General features: G+C 46.3%; 1 protein-coding gene and 1 long non-coding RNA gene across 2 annotated transcripts in view; both read left to right on the top strand.

Moving 5' to 3' along the window:
• RNF165 (ring finger protein 165) overlaps window positions 1-18813 on the top strand; it is a 115757-nt gene that overhangs the window by 62372 nt on the left and 34572 nt on the right. The window lies entirely within an intron of this gene.
• On the top strand, window positions 1686-18649 carry LOC115653960. The gene is made up of 3 exons (XR_004001050.1): window positions 1686-1770; window positions 15790-15792; window positions 18639-18649. It is a non-coding gene; the product is annotated as an uncharacterized LOC115653960 (long non-coding RNA).

The following is an 18813-nucleotide window of genomic DNA, read 5'->3' as shown; positions in this document are numbered from 1 at the left end:
AGTGAGAGGCTGTCTTTGCCCAGAGGGGTTTATAAGTAGACAGGAGAAAGAAACAGTGGGAGGGGAAACAGTGATAAAGCAGGACTGAAGGTCATACAGCAGTTTACTGACAGTGCAGGACAAGAGCTTAAGGCCTTTGGGGCCCCCTAGGTGCATTATCTACTAAGCCACACTGCCTCACTATGCTTGGATTTTGCTCCCCATAACGCAATCATGGGAGATGTGCATGGACACACTTGAGAGAAGGTCCTGCAGGAAAGACTTGTTTTGGTAGTGAAAGGAGGTGATCAGAAAGTAAAAGTGACCTGATGTTTAGTTTAGGACCCAGAATTCCCAGGTTCTAGTCCTAGCTCTGCTGCTGACTTTGGACAGGTTGCTTAACTGATGGTTACCCATCTGTAAAACAGGCACGGAAATTATTTGATTGTATAGTACACTAAGGAAGGCTCTTGGGAGTTGGCATCAGCACTGGGGTTAGAAGTCAAGCATTCTCAGCTGCAGCTGGATTCAGGATATATAAGGATAATATAATTTATCAGTTTTATTTAATAAATAAAAACAATTAATAGTAATTAGTATGGGTCTTAGGCTCACCAATCTGTTTGATCAGAAGTATGACAAGATGGCCAATGTAGTATCGTGGGTCCTGCACTTTTCTTGGTGGGGGGCTAAGATACCACCTCCTGCCCCTGCTCTTGGGGCACCAAAGGCCCCACTAGTGGCCCCAGAAGGTGGTAAAGGAGGAAAGCAGGGGAGGGGTCTGGGTTTGCTCCTTACTCTGAGCCTCAGCCCCTCTCAACCCCTGCAGGTTCTTACCCTCTTCCCCCTTGGGTGGGGTACCCTCTTCCCCCTTGGGTGGGGTACCTTAAACACTGGGAGAGGGAGTCTCCTTTACTCTGATTGTCCAGGTCTCACAGCATCTCTCCAGGCTCCCATCGTCTCTCCTTCCTCCTTAACTGCCTGAAGCAGGGTTTTTTATTAGGTTGCTAACAGGGCCTTAATTGACTACAGGTGCTCCAATTAACCTGTAGCAACCCTCCCTAGTCTTCAAGGAACCACACCTTAATTAGCCTAGGGTTTATGTACTTCCCCTCGACCACTCTCCCACTGCTCCCTGGCCGTGCTGTATCACAGAAAATAAAAGTTCTTGTCCCAAATCAGGCTCCACAGAATTCACAAAGGACTCTTGGGGGTATGACAGGGAGCTCACCCTAAGACAGATGTAGCCTGAAATACTTTTTATTAAAATCAGTAATAGTAAGTAAATGGTAAAATACTCAGTTACAAAGTTACAATTGCATTACTGCTATTCAAAAGATACATATGATAATATAGTATTATATGCAACAAAACTTTGGTTAATATACTCACACCCTTCCTTGATAACCTGGTGGTAAGAGACACAGGACCAGCCTTGCAGTTCAGGTTTCTCAATTCTTGAGTGGGGGATGCAGTGCTTAGAAAAAGCTAATGCTACTTAGGATTTACTTGACTACGTTAAACTTAAAATCAAAACCTAATAAACTAAGAATAAAAACTCAGGGAAACTGAGCTAGTTCCCTTGAAACTTAAAGTTTAAGAAGAACAAGTACAGCCTACTACTAATAGGAGTCATCATAGATAGAATAGACAGAGAGACAGAGTAGAAATAGAGTGTAAGTGAGAATGAAAGAGCAGAGTACTCTAGCAAGGTGGGTCACCTCTTTCACAGGGCACAAGTGCCAGAAATCCTTCCTCCTATGCCCAAATGTCATTCCTCACCCACACAAAGTTAGGGTATGCTTACCCCATAAACTAGCATATTTGTGCTGTGGCAGAACTCTGACCTTGCTCCCGTGGGTCCTGCGCTTCTAGGCAGGAGGCTCACTGTGACCCTCCACATAGCCCTTCTCTCTCTCTAAGGCCAGGATTACAGTCTATTGAGTCCTTTTCATCATAGGCCTGCAAGGAGGTTGGTGAGAGAACTCCCACGGTCTCTGTTCAGCCTCCTGTCCTGACAGGGGCCTAACTTCCCCTCCCAGGAGATGTTCCTGCAGTGGTGGGAACCCAGGCCCTCCCTCTACTCCGGGTTCCAGCCCAGGAACCCTAATGGCAGCAGTTGTTGGCAGCCAACCTTTCACTGCCAGAGTTGCTACATTTCCTGGGCCACTTCCCCACAGCTCTCCTGCTTCTCCCTTACCTTAGGGCTCCCTTAACAATGGTTTGAGGGTGTCTTCATTAACCAGCCCTTCAGTCACCCTTCCTCTCCTCTGTCTGACTGGAGTGAGCCCTTTTTATAGTATCAGCAGGGCCTTAATTAGAGTCAGGTGGTCACATTACCTGAATGGCCTCACCTGACTCTTAGCAGGTTAATTGGAGTCAGGTGTTCTCATTAGCCTGGAGCAGCCCCTGCTCTGGTCAGTCAGGAAACAGAAAACTGTTAATCCAGTGGCCAGTATATCTGCCTTCTGCTATTCTGCTGTACCCAACTGGCATGGGTCTATCACAGTGCGTATTTTTTTTTTCTCTCTCTCAAGTTTATTTTTTAAATCAGCTGTTTCAGTAACAAAACCACCAAGTGGGGGGCTGGGCCCCTCCCCACAGTGTGATGCCCAGCGCCTGCCCCCACATCAGGCACTGCCCAGTGCTGTCTCCCCCGATCCCCTGCCCCCGTGTCAGCTCAGACATTGTAGTTGGGGTTCTTGCGCAGGACGTGTACATATGCCCATACGTTTTCTTGTGGTGTACCTGTTAAGTCTGTGGGTACAAACTGAAACCCCTCCCCCGCCATTCTTCCATTGTCTATTGGTCTAGATAAAAGGCCCTAGACATAGCATGGGTACTTATCTTTTTAGGTAACAAGATGAAGGTCAACTTTACTTTCTGGGTAAAAGGTCTTAATATAGATAGGGTATCTTTGCCTTAGCTTAATTTACAGGATATGGCCTGTAGGTCTCTTGCATTACAGCCAAAGTTATTTTAATATAAATCTATAAATCTATTACAATAAACCAAATACTTAAACTATAAGAAAAGATATATATATATAGATAGATAGATAGATAGATTATATATATATAATGCAAGCAAGCAGGTTAATCCTATAGGCTACACAGCATCCCATTAGACTGTCTCTCTCCCTTGCTGTCATCAGGGCTTTTGAGCCTTGAAATACAAAAAATTAAATGGATGCTCTCAGGATTGACAAGTCCAAACTGCAGCCTGCACTACAAATAGCACAATTTAAAGCTATCCTCCTGAGTCTCCAGACCCTTCAAAGTGAAGGCTGCAGTGCACATAAAATCCTTCCCAAAGCCGTATGGTACCAAAGCCCCAGGGGAAAGCAGTGCCATGCTGCCTTGCACAAATGCATGCAAGCTGGTAACAGTTGTTCTGGGTCACAAATCACAGAGTGGCAAGGTGGCAATCAGAGAGGGCAAGTGGCCTCCTAGCTTATAGTCTCAGATACTCTGGCTGCCATCTGAATAGACGGCAAGTGTAAAGGGCATATGAAAATACTTGCCTCTTTATCTGACAAGTCCCCAGCAAGGGATCATGGGTAAAGCAGTTTCTGTAAGGGCTGGGGTTGGGGAAATCAGTTCCACCAGTTTGTCTGGAAAGAATCTGGCCTATTGAAATCCTGGGATGGTGGGTGGAGCTCCCCAGAACAAAAGGCCCACCTCCGCCACAGGATTGACAGACCAGGGGTAGGTTGGGCCCTTAACAGGTCTTTATCCTTCCCTTTGCCAGCTGGGCTTGATGTTTCAGTTGGCAGGGGCTCCAGGTAGGTCAGTCAGGCTGTAGAGACAAGCTAATAACCCACTTGGATGTCTACTGAGTGAGTCATTTGTAGTGTGTGTTCCAGTCTGGATGGCTTCCTTTTTATGATGCTGCCTTGTGTTGTTCGCCAGCCCTTTATCCTCGCACCCCTGCAAGGAGGAAGAGTAACCCCAGGCTGCACCTCAGGCCCAGAGCCCTCTCTTTCTTGTACACCAGAAGCAGGGCCGGTTCCAGGCACCAGCCCAGCAGACAGCTGCTTGGGGTGGCCAACGGTGAGGGGTGACACTTCCGGGTCTTCGGTGGCAATTTAGCAGTGGGTCCCTCACTCCCTGTCGGAGTGAAGGACCAGCCACCGAATTGCCACTGAAGACTGAAATGGCGGCGGTAGAGCTGCAGATCATGATCACGGCTTTTTTCTTTCTCTTCTTTTTGCTGCTTGGGGTGGCAAAAACCCTGAAGCCAGCCCTGACCAGAACTCCAGGGCTGCCCCAGAAACAGTGCGAGGAAGGGGTCCAAACTTGTCCCCAGCCCAAAGGTGCTGCACTTGCTTGTGCTGCACTTTCCCAAGTCAGTTGCTCTGACTGCTTGTGTGAGTGAAGTCAGCGGGATCGGGTCCTTGGAATGAGTCATTGTGACCTCCCTTCCTGAGCAGAGAGCTGGGCTTTAGAGTAATCTTCAGAAGTGGCGCCTTGTGCTTTCCATTCAAATCCCTGCCTGCTCCCCTGTGAGCGGCAGGGCAGAGGCATTTGGTGCTGTTTCTTCAGGCCCGGCAGACAGGACAGAATTTCCTCTAAGCTGGGTAAGATCTGTTACACACAGCTGGAGGGGCTGTGTGAAAACAAATGAGCAGAAGATGGGGCTGAACCTGACCAGACCTCTCCAAACACTGAAGAAATTCATGTCATTATTTGTGTTATATCCAGAAAGGAATTTCATGGCTGGCCCTTAACTCCATAGGGGGCTAAACCAAAACCCTGGCTTTGCTCCCCTGAATTTTGTCAGCGTTTAGCTTTCTATCAAAACTTTGCATCGCTGCCCCATCTTTACATATGAATGAGCATGATACTGAGCAGTCAGTGCATCCCTGTATCATCCCAATTTTATGGATGGGGAAACTGAGGCACAGAGAGGCAAAGTGACTCTGCCATTGTCACACAGCGAGTCCCACTCAAGATTACTTCCAGGCTCACAAACCAAACTGTCTCTGTAGTTATTATTGTTTCGTGAGTGCACAAGCTGTGCAGCTGTTTCTGTACAAATCTATTGATGGACTCTGCTGCTGTTTCAATTAGAGTACGGTCCAGCAAACACAGCGCTAAAACATCCTGAGCAGATACAAGCGTGAGACAGTGTAGGATCCTGGCAGAAGTCCTTCTTCAGAAAAGGGGTCTGTGGAAGAATTCTCCAAGGAGGGATTTTAAGTAGGAGCAAGGAGGTCATTTTGTTTACAAAAATCTTTTAATTACTGCTTTTACTAGAGATGGGAGGAAGTAATAGCATTTGGATCCAGCTGTGGATTTCAAATCCTTGTGGCTTGGTGGTGTTTGGATTCAGAGATTTGTTTTGGACCATCACAGACTAGCCACAAAATTCAAAGCTGGATCAAAGGTCAGATTCTGAACCCCCCTCCCTAAGTTTGGTGTTTTTCATTTCAAGGCTGTGGTTTTGTGCCCATCTCTGGCTTGTATAGACATTTGAGTTGGCATGTCTACAGCACTTTCCATCCAAGTACCATTCCCACTAATAATAGTAGCAATTAATGCATGCATGGTTTTAGGGGTGTCATTAGAGGCCAATTAAGGGTGTTGTTAGATGCCAGAGCTTCAGCAATGCCAACTGGCCTTTTGTCCATTGCAAAGCAAAGCAAACGTCAGAAAACCATTTATTGAATCCCCCTCTAAAACAACCATTAGCAGCTTACTGCTGCCTGTCAAATTCCGAGACACTCATAGGCACAAGTCAGCACAGTTTACATTCCCAAGGGCCTGGCAGGGAAAGGACTGAGATCTAATACTTCCCCTTTGTGTGTGTGTGTGTGTGCTTCTTCGCTTTACTGTAGCATTCTGCAAAGGCAGGTTCCTTAAAAAGATATTGTTCATGTCCAAAACTTTTTGAAGTGTAGGATGACATCCCTCCCCTTAGTTTATTTTTCTATTGCCTGCTTGGAGAAAGACAAGTGTAAAGTAGTCGAGATACAGTAAACTATCCCCCACTCTTGAAAAAGCACTAATAACTTTGTGTTCTGTATACCCCAGGATACTTTCCTGTGAAGTCCACTGTCTTTTCTAAGCACATTATTTAAAACAGAACAAAAAGAACGTTCCTGTCACTTAGTTCCTTTGGAGGTTTAGCCCAGCTAATAATAATTAACTGAAAGAGGGGGAAAAAACACCATTGGCTTGGCTAGAATAGAAAGATAAACGGAATGGCCAAAAGGAAGAGTATTATGGTTGATAAACTGAGCAGACATGAAGTTCAGGTATGTGCAGTATCATATATCGATGGGTCAAAGCATGCTGGTTCCAACCAATTCCCATGCAGTTTTTGTAGCACTTTATATGTAAATTGGAGAGCTATGTATGTACTTTAGGGAAGCATTTATGAGCCCTGGGGCTTTGCTTTAAGTTCAGCAAAAGCTTTGTTCAATGTTTTTATTCGCTGGTTTCTTATGTACAGAATGATGTTATGCTGTAACAGGAAACAGCTAGAATGAGTGTATGGGAGAGGGTGGCCCAGACAGACAGAATGACTGAATGGTTGATGGCAAAATCTTCAAAACATGTGTTTTGGGAGGTATTCGTTCTGGGACATATAGAACCCGGGTTGATGTACACAGTTGACACTCGATTGATCAAATCATATCCAACTGTGCATAAATCTGAGTCTAAGGATGTGCAAAAAGGGGCTTGTCCAAAAAATTATGCATGCAAGTTTGGGTGCTGAAACTGGGGTTGTCCAGAGAACACTTTGCTGCAAGCATTGATTGAAAAGACTGAAGAATGCAGTGTGAGTGCATGCCACTGATAAAGAGGAGGAGGGGAAGAAAGTCAGGCCATTCATTTAAAACATCTGCTATTTAGGGGGTTGGGTAGCTCAGGGATTTAGTAACATGATCTGGAATTTCTGAATCTCTCTGTGGCTGTTTCAGATCAGGAGTGGTTGAAAGCTGTTACCTTCTGATGGTAAAATGAGGTTCTCAGTCCAATAGTGAACAGGTGTCCAAATCAAAATCTGTAGCCTGACTGGAAGTCATCTCATCAGACACAACCAGGACTGAATCGCGTGGTGACTGAACTACCTTTTGGCCTTGGGAGTGGTTGTTAATTTTGGAACTCGGACTCTCAGGGTAAAATGTTGGCTCTTTTGAAGTCAACGGCAAAAGTCCTGTTGAAGTCAACACAGCCAGGTTTCATCCTGAGATTAATATATGAAAACAAGCTGCTGTGCTGACTTTTCAAAGAGCCGGGTTTAGACTATGTGTATGTTAGAGCGGGGGATGTAATTTCCAGCTCAGGAAGATGCATGCACGTGTTAGCTGCGATCGAGCTAGCATGCTAAAAACAGAAGGGTTGGTGCAGCGGCGTGAGCGTCGGGAAGGGGAGTGACACACAGAATACCAGTAAATAATAAAAGTCCCTCCCGAATAAGATGGGGGTGTATTAACTGGACTGAGTGAATAAGCTTGCATTGCTGCCATATCTATTTTGTGGGTAAACAGATTTCAATCTGTTGGATGGTACTTTTCCTGAATATTTAGTCCACTTTTTAAAACACCCTTCTCTGAACAGCACACTTGAGAAAATTTGTTATACCCACAAACTGAAGTCTACGCATCTATGACAGTGTACATCAGCTAAGGTGCTGGCTGATAACGCTAGGAAATCTGGAAATGAACAGTTTAAAAGATTTGCTCCATTCTGTTAAAAGCTGATGTAAAGTACACTGCAAATAGCCCTCTCTGTTAAGCCCACTTTTATTGGCCCTACAACACCTATGAATAATGCTGCATGTTCTTGAGCACCACCTACTGGCAAATTACTATTCACTGACTTTCAACATACCTAGATCGGGTTTGAAAGTGGAAATTAAATTTTGTGGGAAATTCTGACATTTTGGGGGGGGAATTGTTCTGAATTAGAATGAAAAAACAACCTTCCAGAATGTCTCACAGAACAAAAATTCCAAAAGATTTCAATTGAGAACCGCTGAAATGTTTTGATTGATTTTGTGTCAGCCTTAATATTAAATATAGTATTACTATGATATTAACACAAGTATTGTACTATACAAATAAACAAAATTAATCTAAACATTTTATCATTGTTCAAATCAAAATGTTACTGAAATTTCCATGGGACAAGTAGAGAAATCAACATGTTCTATGGGAATTTTGACAAAACTGTATTTTTTGATGGAAAATGATCTCATCATAATTTTTTTCAACCATACATACAGACATCTCCTTTGAAGAACACTCTTGTAACAAGGTCCCCAGTGCCATATAATCCTTCATCACTTTCTGTCATTGTTTTCAATTTACACTGCTCAAAATTAACTTCACCCCTTGTCTTGATCTTCAGTGGAAACATGCTGTGAGACTTGACTGTTAGTTTTATACATTGTCTATTAAATAAGTAATAAAAGTTCTGAAAGGAGCTGAATCCCCGTCCCCGGACATTATGTTAGAATTTTATGGAGTCCTGAGCTGGCCAGGTAGAATATTGTTATGCATGTCAATTAAATGATTGATTGGGTTGGCGTTAGGAACCATGTTGATTATAGAGTTCCAATGTGTTATGAGACCTCCACATTCACTTACAACTTTATATTTTAACTTGACTAATTATGTTGTATAGCAATGAGTGTGTAGCCCCTATAGTGTGTAATGAAGTAGCACGTGGTAGTGTTTATAGTACTGGGAACGGATCCTCTGCATAGGAAATGAGATTATAGAGTCTTGGAGTCTGTTGTGAATTTTTCCTTATTTTTGTACATTTTAGGACACAGAATGATTTTGTATTGAGACCTGCCTGGACACAAGCATGTGCCCGTGTAGTTCTCAGTCAGGGAATCAACTGGATCCCTAACTGTTCTTTTCCAAGCTTTACTGCTAATCCATGTCCCTCGTAAACTGAGCGCACTTCATACAGAAGGTATTGAGGGTGATAAAGCAGGTACTCTTCTTCCCCCCTTCCATGCATCTACAGTTACTTTTCAGAGTAGAACCATACATCAGTAACCATTGGACGGCCAGCAGACCCTACCCCTCACTCACACTTCCCATAGCTCATGTGGGACTATGGCTTCACTGTTAAAGCAGGAGACTGGGGCTGTCTTGCCTGTGACTTTCAATGATTCAGTTTAGCTCTGTGGAGCAGAGTTTGCCTATCTGATACATCGGCATCATACCGACTTCCCAGGGTAACCTGAAGTGTAATGACTGTTTGCCTAGCGCAATGAGATTGTGAGGCCAGAAGGGTTAGATCAGCTGGTCTGAGCTCCTGCATCACATAGGCAAAAGAATTTCACCCAGGTACCTGTGCGCTGAGCCCAATTACTTGTGTTTTACTAAAGCACATCTTCCAGATAGGCCTGCGGTCTTGCTTTGAAGATTGCAAGAGATGGGGAACACCCCACTCTCTTGGTAGCTTTTTTCCAGTGGTTAATTGCTCTCAGGATTAAAAAATTGGGCCTTTATTTCTAATTGACTGTGTCTGGCTTTAGTAACCAGCCACTGGTTCTTGTTTTGCCTTTCTCCTTAGAGGCCAGTTGCCATGTAAATGCCAAGTTATTTCTTTTTGTTATTTTTTTTTGTGTGGCTTAACAGAAGCAGAAACCTACACTGCAGTCCTTTACTAAGCAAACTGAGGCAAAACCTCTGGGTGTGGAGCACTCACAACCCCTGGTTATGACTCTGCAATAAGTTAGCTTAGGCCATGGCTACACTTACAGTTCTGCAGCGCTGGGAGTTATAGCTGTGTTCGTACAGCTGTGTAGGGCCAGCGCTGCAGTGTGGCCACTCTGACAGCTACCAGCGCTGCAGTGTGGCCACATTTGCAGCATTTGCAGCGCTGTTGGGAGTGATGCATTGTGGGCAGCTATCCCAGCATTCAAGTGGCTGCAACGTGCTTTTCAAAAGAGGGGGGTGGGGTGGAATGTGACAGGGAGCGTGGAGGAGACTTAGGGCTTGTCTACATCAGAAAGTTGCAGTGCTGGTGAGGGAGTTACAGCGCTGCAACTTAGGAGGTGTACACATCTGCAGGGCACCACCAGCGCTGCAACTCCCTGTTTGCAGCGCTGGCCGTACTCCCGTTTTGTCTCGGGTGTAGAGGATCCAGCGCTGGTGATCCAGCGCTGGTAATCAAGTATAGACACTTACCAGCGCTTTTCTTGACCTCCGTGGAATAAGCAGGTATCCCAGCATACCTGAGGAAGCCTCTGGTAATCAAGCTGGTCTCCTTCCCCGGCTTGCTCTCGCATTCCCCGAACCCCGAGCAAGCAGGTCTCCTTCCCTGAGGTTTGCTGGGTGGTTCGGGGAACGCGAGAGCAAACCGCGGTGAAGCTGGTCTCCTTCCCAGTTTGCTCTCGCGTTCCCCGAACAAGCAGGTCTCCTTCCCTGCGGTTTGCAGGGGGTTCGGGAACGCGAGAGCAAACCGCGGCGAAGCTGGTCTCCTTTCCCGGTTTGCTCTCGCGTTCCCCGAACCCCGAGCAAGCTGGTCTCCTTCCCTGCGGTTTGCAGAGGGGTTCGGGGAACGCGAGAGCAAACCGCGGCGAAGCTGGTCTCCTTCCCCGGTTTGCTCTCGCGTTCCCCGAACAAGCAGGTCTCCTTCCCTGCGGTTTGCAGGGTGGTTCGGGGAACGCGAGAGCAAACCGCGGCGAAGCTGATCTCCTTTCCCGGTTTGCTCTCGCGTTCCCCGAACCCCCGAGCAAGCAGGTCTCCTTCCCTGCGGTTTGCAGGGTGGTTCGGGGAACGCGAGAGCAAACCGCGGCGAAGCTGGTCTCCTTCCCAGTTTGCTCTCGCGTTCCCCGAACAAGCAGGTCTCCTTCCCTGCGGTTTGCAGGGTGGTTCGGGGAACGCGAGAGCAAACCGCGGCGAAGCTGGTCTCCTTCCCCGGTTTGCTCTCGCGTTCCCCGAGCAAGCAGGTCTCCTTCCCTGCGGTTTGCAGGGTGGTTCGGGGAACGCGAGAGCAAACCGCGGCGAAGCTGGTCTCCTTTCCCGGTTTGCTCTCTCGTTCCCCGAACCCCCCTTGAAGCCGCCCAACAGCGCTGCAGTGTGGCCACACCTAACACCACTTGCAGCGCTGGTTGCTGTAAGTGTGGCCACTCTGCAGCGCTGGCCCTATACAGCTGTACTAATACAGCTGTAACAACCAGCGCTGCAAAATTTTAGATGTAGACATGGCCAGAGAGAGTGGATTTTTGGAGCTGACACTGTTATCAGCTCCCTGCCTTGCAAGTTCTAAGGACTGGAAGACACACAGTGCCTACCTTCAATCATTTTAAAAGTTCTGACCACTTCCGCCACCCCTCTCTTATTCACTAAATGCAAATTATGTACTCCTAAATAGCCGTCAGACCAGATAAGCATCTGCTCAACACGGACTTCCCCCTCCCCCTCTGCCGTGTGAGCGTGCTGTTTCTCTCTTCAAGCAAACAGCTGTGAACATTCCAAAGTAATTCCCCTGCCTCCGCTCGCTCAGCAAACAGGAGCTGTGTTTGTTTTTTAAATAAGCAGTTTGGCTGAACTCCGAGCTCCCCCTTTCTTCCGGTTTGTTGTGGACAGGAATTCTGGGATACCTCCTTATACTCCGGAGGCCAATAAAAGCGCTGGTGGTGTCCACACTTGCTGACCAGCGCTGCATCACCAGAGCTGGAATCCCTACACCTGAGGCTCGACCGGGTGTACAGCCAGCGCTGCAACCAGGGAGTTGCAGCGCAGGCCGTGCTTTGCAAGTGTGGCCACATCCTGAGTTGCAGCGCTGTAACCCCCTCACCAGCGCTGCAACTCTCCAGTGTAGCCAAGCCCTTTGTCACAATATCCTGCCGTATGTGTGGTGCATCAGACTGTTTTCATGGATACTGGATGGCTCTGTGGTTTTGGCACAGTTCTCAGAATTTCCTAAACAAAATGGCAGTGCTGTTGTAAAAGGCACTGAAATCAAGACAGAGTGATTTTTGCCCCCTATATATCTCCCTGCACTGCACACCTCCATGTGTAGTGACTGTAGCAGAATTTCCCCCCTATATTGAGTTTCCTGTCTTGTAAACTGAAGTAAATGAGAATATTAAAGTCACAGCATCTGTGGTTATGTCTGTTATGGGTATTTTTATGCAGTATAATCTCCCATTTCAGATCACTGAATAAATTTGGGCTTTTTTAAATAAGGATACATTTCCCAATAGTTTGTAAAAGATTAATACATGGTTCATGGATGTCATAAAATAGTATTAATCAATTGTTAGAGTTCAACAGATTGCAGGTAAAAGACTTGCTGGTGTATTAATCCCCATATATAACACACACTACTCATATTGGTAATGTGCTGCTAACATCTAGTAATCATTATTAATATCAATGTCTGATGCAATCAATATTCATTTATAACTATTTCTAAATAGAACCTTACTATAAAATGTGAGCGTTTCTAGGATAACAAACCCAAACTGGAGTGAAATCACAATCTCTCATGGCTGCTGAGTTATTAGTGTTACTGGGCAATAGTTCTATTTAAAGACTTCCTAGCTGCATGGCATCTCTGAAGTCAGCCTTGCAGAGGCTGGTTGCTTTAAGAAATAGCCTTCAGAATCCAGCCCTAATGGCTGTAGCTGTGTGTGTCAGTCTTATCTGGGCGCCTTTTGATTGATTGATTTATTTTTGGAGTGGGGAGAGATTTTGAGCTGGAGTTTAAACAATAGCAAGTGGCCAACATCAAGATATGCAACAGACTTCTTTGGAGCTGCCAGCTCTCACAGAGTCTGCCTCTCCAATCTGTGCAGCTTGTGAAAAGCAAATGAAGATCTTTTGCAGTTCCAAAATCTGCCTGTGACTGTGTCCTGTGAGTCAGGGCTCACCAGAAGCTGCCATTTCCCTCTCCCCTGTGATCTGACAGAGATGTATAAATAGGACTTGAACTCCCTCCACCCTCCCTCACTACATTCATGCACACACATGCTCAGTGCTCTCCCTCTCACCCACAAGCTGTTAATGCTTCTTTACACTGGCCAGGGTTCCTTACCCAAGGGGCAAAATTCACGTGCATCCAGATTTTTGTTTTCCTTTCAAATGTGACACAGTTGCAGTACCCCTGGGGCTGCATCTGTTAGAACCTCTTTGGGATGCCTATTTTCAGTAAAAACCAAAGGGCCTGATCCTGAACCTCTTACTCACAAGAGTAGCCCTCCTCAGAGTAGCCCCGTTGCATTCAATAGAATGACTTATATGGGCAAACCTGATTTTTGGACCACTTTCTGTAATGCTTGAAACGTATGTCTGTGTTGAAAATATTAATTATAGATTTTTGCATCACAAGCACTGATGAGGGTTGTTTTTTTTTAATATGCACATTATAGATCCCTGGATTTTATGAAGTGTTTGGATGGAATCTTGGTGCATGATAATAAAATTGTGCATGCTGTTTTTTACATGTAAATGTTGATTCTGCCAATCTAGGATCAGACTAGGAGCCCTTCAAGTTGGTGAGTAGCTATTCCACGAGCAGTCTAGGGTGACCAGGTGCCTTATTTTTTACTGGAACTTCCAGTCAAAAAGGGGATTTCACAGCGTCTGGTCAGATGGGTACCTAATGTCCAGTTACTGCGGGTGTGGGAGATAGGGAGGTGCTGGGTCATCACCCGGCCAGCCCTACTCAGCCGGGGCCGCCTCCTACTTGTGTTAGGTGGCTGCAGCTCCCTGCCCTGGCTCTGTAGGAGAGTTCCTCCTGACCCGTGTGTGTGTGTGTGTGTGTGGGAGGGGAAAAGTAGCGAGCGACAGAGGGGAAGGGGGAAGAGAAGTGGACATGGGGTGGGGCCTGTGGGGAAAAGGCGGGGCAGGGCCTTGTGGGGAAAGGGTGGAGTGGGGGAGCTTCTGGCACTCCTGTTGGTAATATTTAAAACCTGGACACTCCAAGTTGGCAACCCTAGCTCAGCAGTCCTGTTGGAGTCAGAGGCTCCTGGTTATTGCAGCATAATTAGCAATCATGTGGAAACAGATGATCTCAAAAATGACAATATGTAAAACAATGAGAATGTAGCTCAAACGATCCCCTGAAAAATGATGAATTTCAATGTGTTTTAATGGATAGTTAATCTTCATTGAAAGAGCAGTTTTCTCTTTTTTTTTAATGGTAACTCTTGTGATAATCAGCAATGCTTTCAGAAAGGCAGAGTGAATTGAGTACTGTTCTGGGACAGCTCTGTCACTGGCCTATTGCATGACTTTAGCCAAGGCATTTCACCTTTGTCTGCCTCAGTTGCCCCATCTATAAAATGGGGGTAATGATGCTTCTTTATAGGGTGCTTTCAGATCTACTGATGAAAATCACTGTATACAAGTTAGATATTATAACGGCCCATAGGTGGGGAAATGAATGGGCCAAAATAATCTGCCCTAGATGTCAACACACAGGCCCACACCACAGAGTTTAACAAGGTCCAAAACATATCTACATCTATGGTACCACATGCAAACCTTCATCCTACAATGCTTAGATTGTAGAACTATGGACTCTGAGGATTTTTCTGGGAAAATTCCTCCTCCCCCCCGCCCTCGCTGTATTTCAAGTAACGTATAGAAATGGTCAACATATCTATATTTTGACAAAATTTCAGCTGTTGATGAGAATCAGGAAGGAAAGTGGTTTCCTCCCCTCCTCATCCCTCCAAACTTCATGAATTTTCCACAGTATTTTTCAGTCAGCTCTAATCCTTTCCAGGTTGAAAAGGTGGAAATTCTCATAAATCTCCAGAGAGCTGGGAATTCTCAGCTGCTACAATTAACTTTGGCCTTTGTGTTGCATCTTATCTTTCTGAAGTCAAATTTGTGGGACTAGAGCAATTTTTCTCCTTCCTGTGTGAAAAGAGAATGTTTCATTATACAGATTCCCCATGGAATATGGATGAGTATATGGACTTGAGCCTGCAAACCCTTACACACCTGAGTAATCCTGTTGACTTCAGTGAGTGAAGGGTTGTAGAATTGAAGCCCGTAATAGCTCTATTAATCAAAGTATCTCAAAGTGCTTTATACATATCCATTAATCAATCCTCACAACATCCTCCTTAGTTAAGTATTTCTTCATTTTACAAGTGGAGAAACTGAGGCACAGAGCAGCTAAGTTACTTGCCTGTGGGACAGACAGCGAATCAGTGTCAGGGCCAGGGATAAAGTCCAGAATTCCTTACTCCCAAGCTTCTATTTTAACGATCAGAAACTGCCTTCCCTGGCTGTGTTGCTATGACACTTTCTTTGTACCCAAATGCAGGGCAGAGAAAGCAGTAGAGTAAAATCAGACACTTCCCAATTAGGGCGTCCTTTTATTCTGCAGCAAAACTAATCCATGGCAACTGCAGGTGCTTAGCTTCTGGATTAGCTGCTCTCGGAAAATGCAGCAGAACCAGCCTGGGTAGCTGCAGAGCAGCATTAGAGAGAAGCTGTGTCAGATCATCAGTGTAGCCGGCAATGCCATAGTTGGGGTGCGACCGTTTGTGTCGGTGAAGTGGAGGTGAGCCAAATGAAGTGCGATAATTGGTTAGCAGTACTCAGATTTTGCACCAAAGTAAATTAATGAAGTGCTGGCATTTCCTGCCCTCCCCCCCTTCAAATTCTTTAAGGTGATCGTGACTTGGAGATCGTTGCTAGGAAAAGACCTGATTCATTTGTTGGTGGTGTTTCTGATGCTATCTTATTGCTCTGTGCCTTCCAACCAGGGAGCTCAAAGCACGGTTCTAGGATCTGTGAATACATAGCCCTCTCCCTAGGCAGGGAAGCATCATTATCCCCATTTCACAGGCGGAGAAACAGGCACGGTGAAGATGGTCAGCTTGCCTAAACTTAGATTCACATAGGCTTCACCCTTCAGACTCCCCAACCTGTGTGAGGTGGGTAGTAACTACTTGTTGGTAAAGGCCAGCTGTAAATTCTGACCTCCAGGGAGCCAGGAGAAGAGTTGCTTTGAGGAATGGGGGTATCTAAGGCACAGTACGTGCAGGGGCTAACATAGCTGATGCCTCACCCCTTGCTCAGGGCTGTGCCGATCTCTCCCATATTGATTTGAATTGAGAGCAGAGTTGAGAATAGAACCCCGCTTTCCTGTCTCCCATGCCCAGGCCGTGATCACTGATCCCCACATCTACATTTAGTTGCCTAGCTCCCACTTTAGGCACCTAAGCCCAGATTTAGGCACCGCTTTTCCTTAAAAGCCCCACTAAGCTGCTGCCAAACTCTGGGGGCACCTGAATCCCTTGGCCGGAAAAGTCCCCAGGTTGCCTAAGTGCCTGCCACTGGACATGGGCACAACACCTCAGTCTAGGCACCTATCTCGCATGTAAGGGTCTGTCTGCACTGTAGTTAAACACCTATGGCCGCCCCAGGTCAGCTGACTTGGGCTCACGGGGCTCAGGCTGCGGGGCTGTAAAATTGCTGTGTAGACGTTTGGGCTTGGGCTGGAGCCTGGGACCCTCCCCACTTGCGAGCCCCCAGAGCTCAGCCTCCAGCCCGAATGTCTACACTGCAGTTTTACAGCCCTGTAGTCCAAGTCCCGCAAGCCTGAGTCAGCTGAAATGGGCCAGCCGCGGATGTATAGACCTATCCTGAGGGCGTCAATGGGATCCTCAAACCAGGTGGAGATAGACAACAGCCATCTTACCGTGGGGCCCAGTCTGGTAGGAGTTCTTAACACATGCTTAACTCCAGGCAAAATGGCAGGAGAAGGAGGGGGTCTCTGCTAGAATCCAGAGGCCAGTGGTTAGGGAACTCACCTGGGAGGAAGGTAAACCCTGGTTCAATTCCCCTCCTAACCTGGTGAGCAAAGGGATTTGAACATCAGTCTCCTACTTCTCAGGTGAGTGCTATAGCCACTGCATCTTGGGATCTGCTCCTATTGAAGCTGCTCTACTGTGTATAAATAATGAAATACACATTGGGTCAGAGAGTGTGAGCTTGACTGTATAGTCCAGTGGTTAGGCCTTTCCCCCTTATTATCGTTAATAAAGGTATTAAATAAGCCCGTGCCTAACACCTGTGCATGGCACGTTCTGGGCCAGCCAGCTGTCTGATGGATCTGGTTCAGGTATTTAAAGAGCATACCCATCTTGGTAGTAGCTAGGCTTCAGGCTGAGTGGTTTTGTAAAGCTACCTAACACCTCTTTTGTTTTTCAGATTAAATAAAAGGGGAGGACCCAATACCCTATCCCCAGTCCCAAGTGGCCTGGTGCTTCCAGTCCATCTGGAAGTAAGAAAATCTGCTCTGGTGTGATTTCCCCCTCCCCTGCTTTCCAGCTGTCTGCCATAGGTTCCTACATGGCCCCCACTACTCTATCTGAGCACCTCACAATCTTCAGTGTATGTTCACACCCCTCACTGCCCTAGCTATAGTCACCTATCTTTTAAGTGCAGACCAGGCCTCAGTTGGCAGCAAGTTGGGGTGTCAATTACCCCGCACTGTTGTGCCCCACATTAAGTGTCTGTGTGGACCATGCTGCCATGCACAACAAATGCTCTAGTGCCCTTTGCTCTGCCCTGCTTTGAAATGGGGTAGCTCAAAGCACCCTAGGAAACTTTTGGTGTGTGGCAGCAGAAACCAGACAGACACTTAATGCGGGACATGCTAGTGCAGGGTAGAGTGACACTCCAGCTTGCTGCAAACTGACTATTTGCTTAGACAAGGCTTAGGCTACTGCTCTAACCACTGGACTATTCTTCCTCTCTGTTAATCATTTGGACATGCAGTTAGACACAGGGCAACGTTCCTGAGCCATCCCAAACCTTTGTGTTTCGTCCATTCTACATCAGCCAGAGCTAGCACAGGGCAAAATTGCCACCTTGTTTTCCATGCAGTCACACAGGAGTAACTCAGCGCAGGCTGTGGCCTGCCATCTGATGTTGGAAAGGGTTAGGAAGAACACATTGAAGACTTTATGACGAGCACTGAGTCGGTGCAGAATGACAGGGAGACTGAATGTGATCAATCACAAAAGGAAAGCCAGGAAATGAAGGGGAGAAGATAGAGAGTCAAACCATTATGCTGCCAAGCGACATACCGTAAGGAGAATTTTATGCAAGCCTAGCCCCTGAGATGCTGATCCTCATGGTGCTCAGCCTTTATCAGCTAAGTGGGAACTGGTTTTTCTGGCTGAGTTGTGATATGTTATCTCCTCCGCTGACACAGCAGCTGGGTTTTGTTTTCAGTAGGGTCCCTCTCTGGACTGCTGATCCAATATCATAGATTGTTAGTGTTGGAAGGGACCTCAGGAGATCATCTAGTCCCTTCAAGTTACTATTTAAATATCATAATCTGATGGAAAAGTACAGGTAAGCAGCAAAAGGGGAAAATGGATATTGAGAGAGAGACAGACAGAGAATGCACAAATAAATCATTAATAATACGGAACCTCAGGGAAGAGCTAGAAGTTCCAGTTTAGGGAGGCACATAAATAAACTGGACACATTGAGGGGTTTTCCCGGTGGCTTTTGAATCCATCTCGCTGGTAGAGAAAGGAGGGGCATGTGCTGTTTTTCCAGATTTGCTTGGGGTCAAAAGCAGGAACAACAGCAGTGCTTCATCACTCGGTGGTCTACGTTGCACGTTACCATGCTAACACGGTCTATTTCCCTGTTCATCTGGAGAGCAGAGAATAAGGATCTGATCCAAAGACCATTGAAGTCAGGGGGAATCTTTCAATGGACTTCAATAGGCTTTGGAGCAGGCCCTTAGAAAGCAGCTACACCTCTACCCCAATATAATGTGACCCGATATAACACAAATTTGGATATAACGCGGTAAAGCAGTGCTCCGTGGGGGCGGGGCTGCACACTCCGATGGATCAAACCAAGTTCGA

This window comes from Gopherus evgoodei, chromosome 6, assembly GCF_007399415.2.
Source record: "Gopherus evgoodei ecotype Sinaloan lineage chromosome 6, rGopEvg1_v1.p, whole genome shotgun sequence".
Classification (NCBI taxonomy): Eukaryota; Metazoa; Chordata; order Testudines; family Testudinidae; genus Gopherus; species Gopherus evgoodei.
Note: the sequence above shows the minus strand (reverse complement) of the source record. Positions and strands in the feature narration are given on the sequence as shown.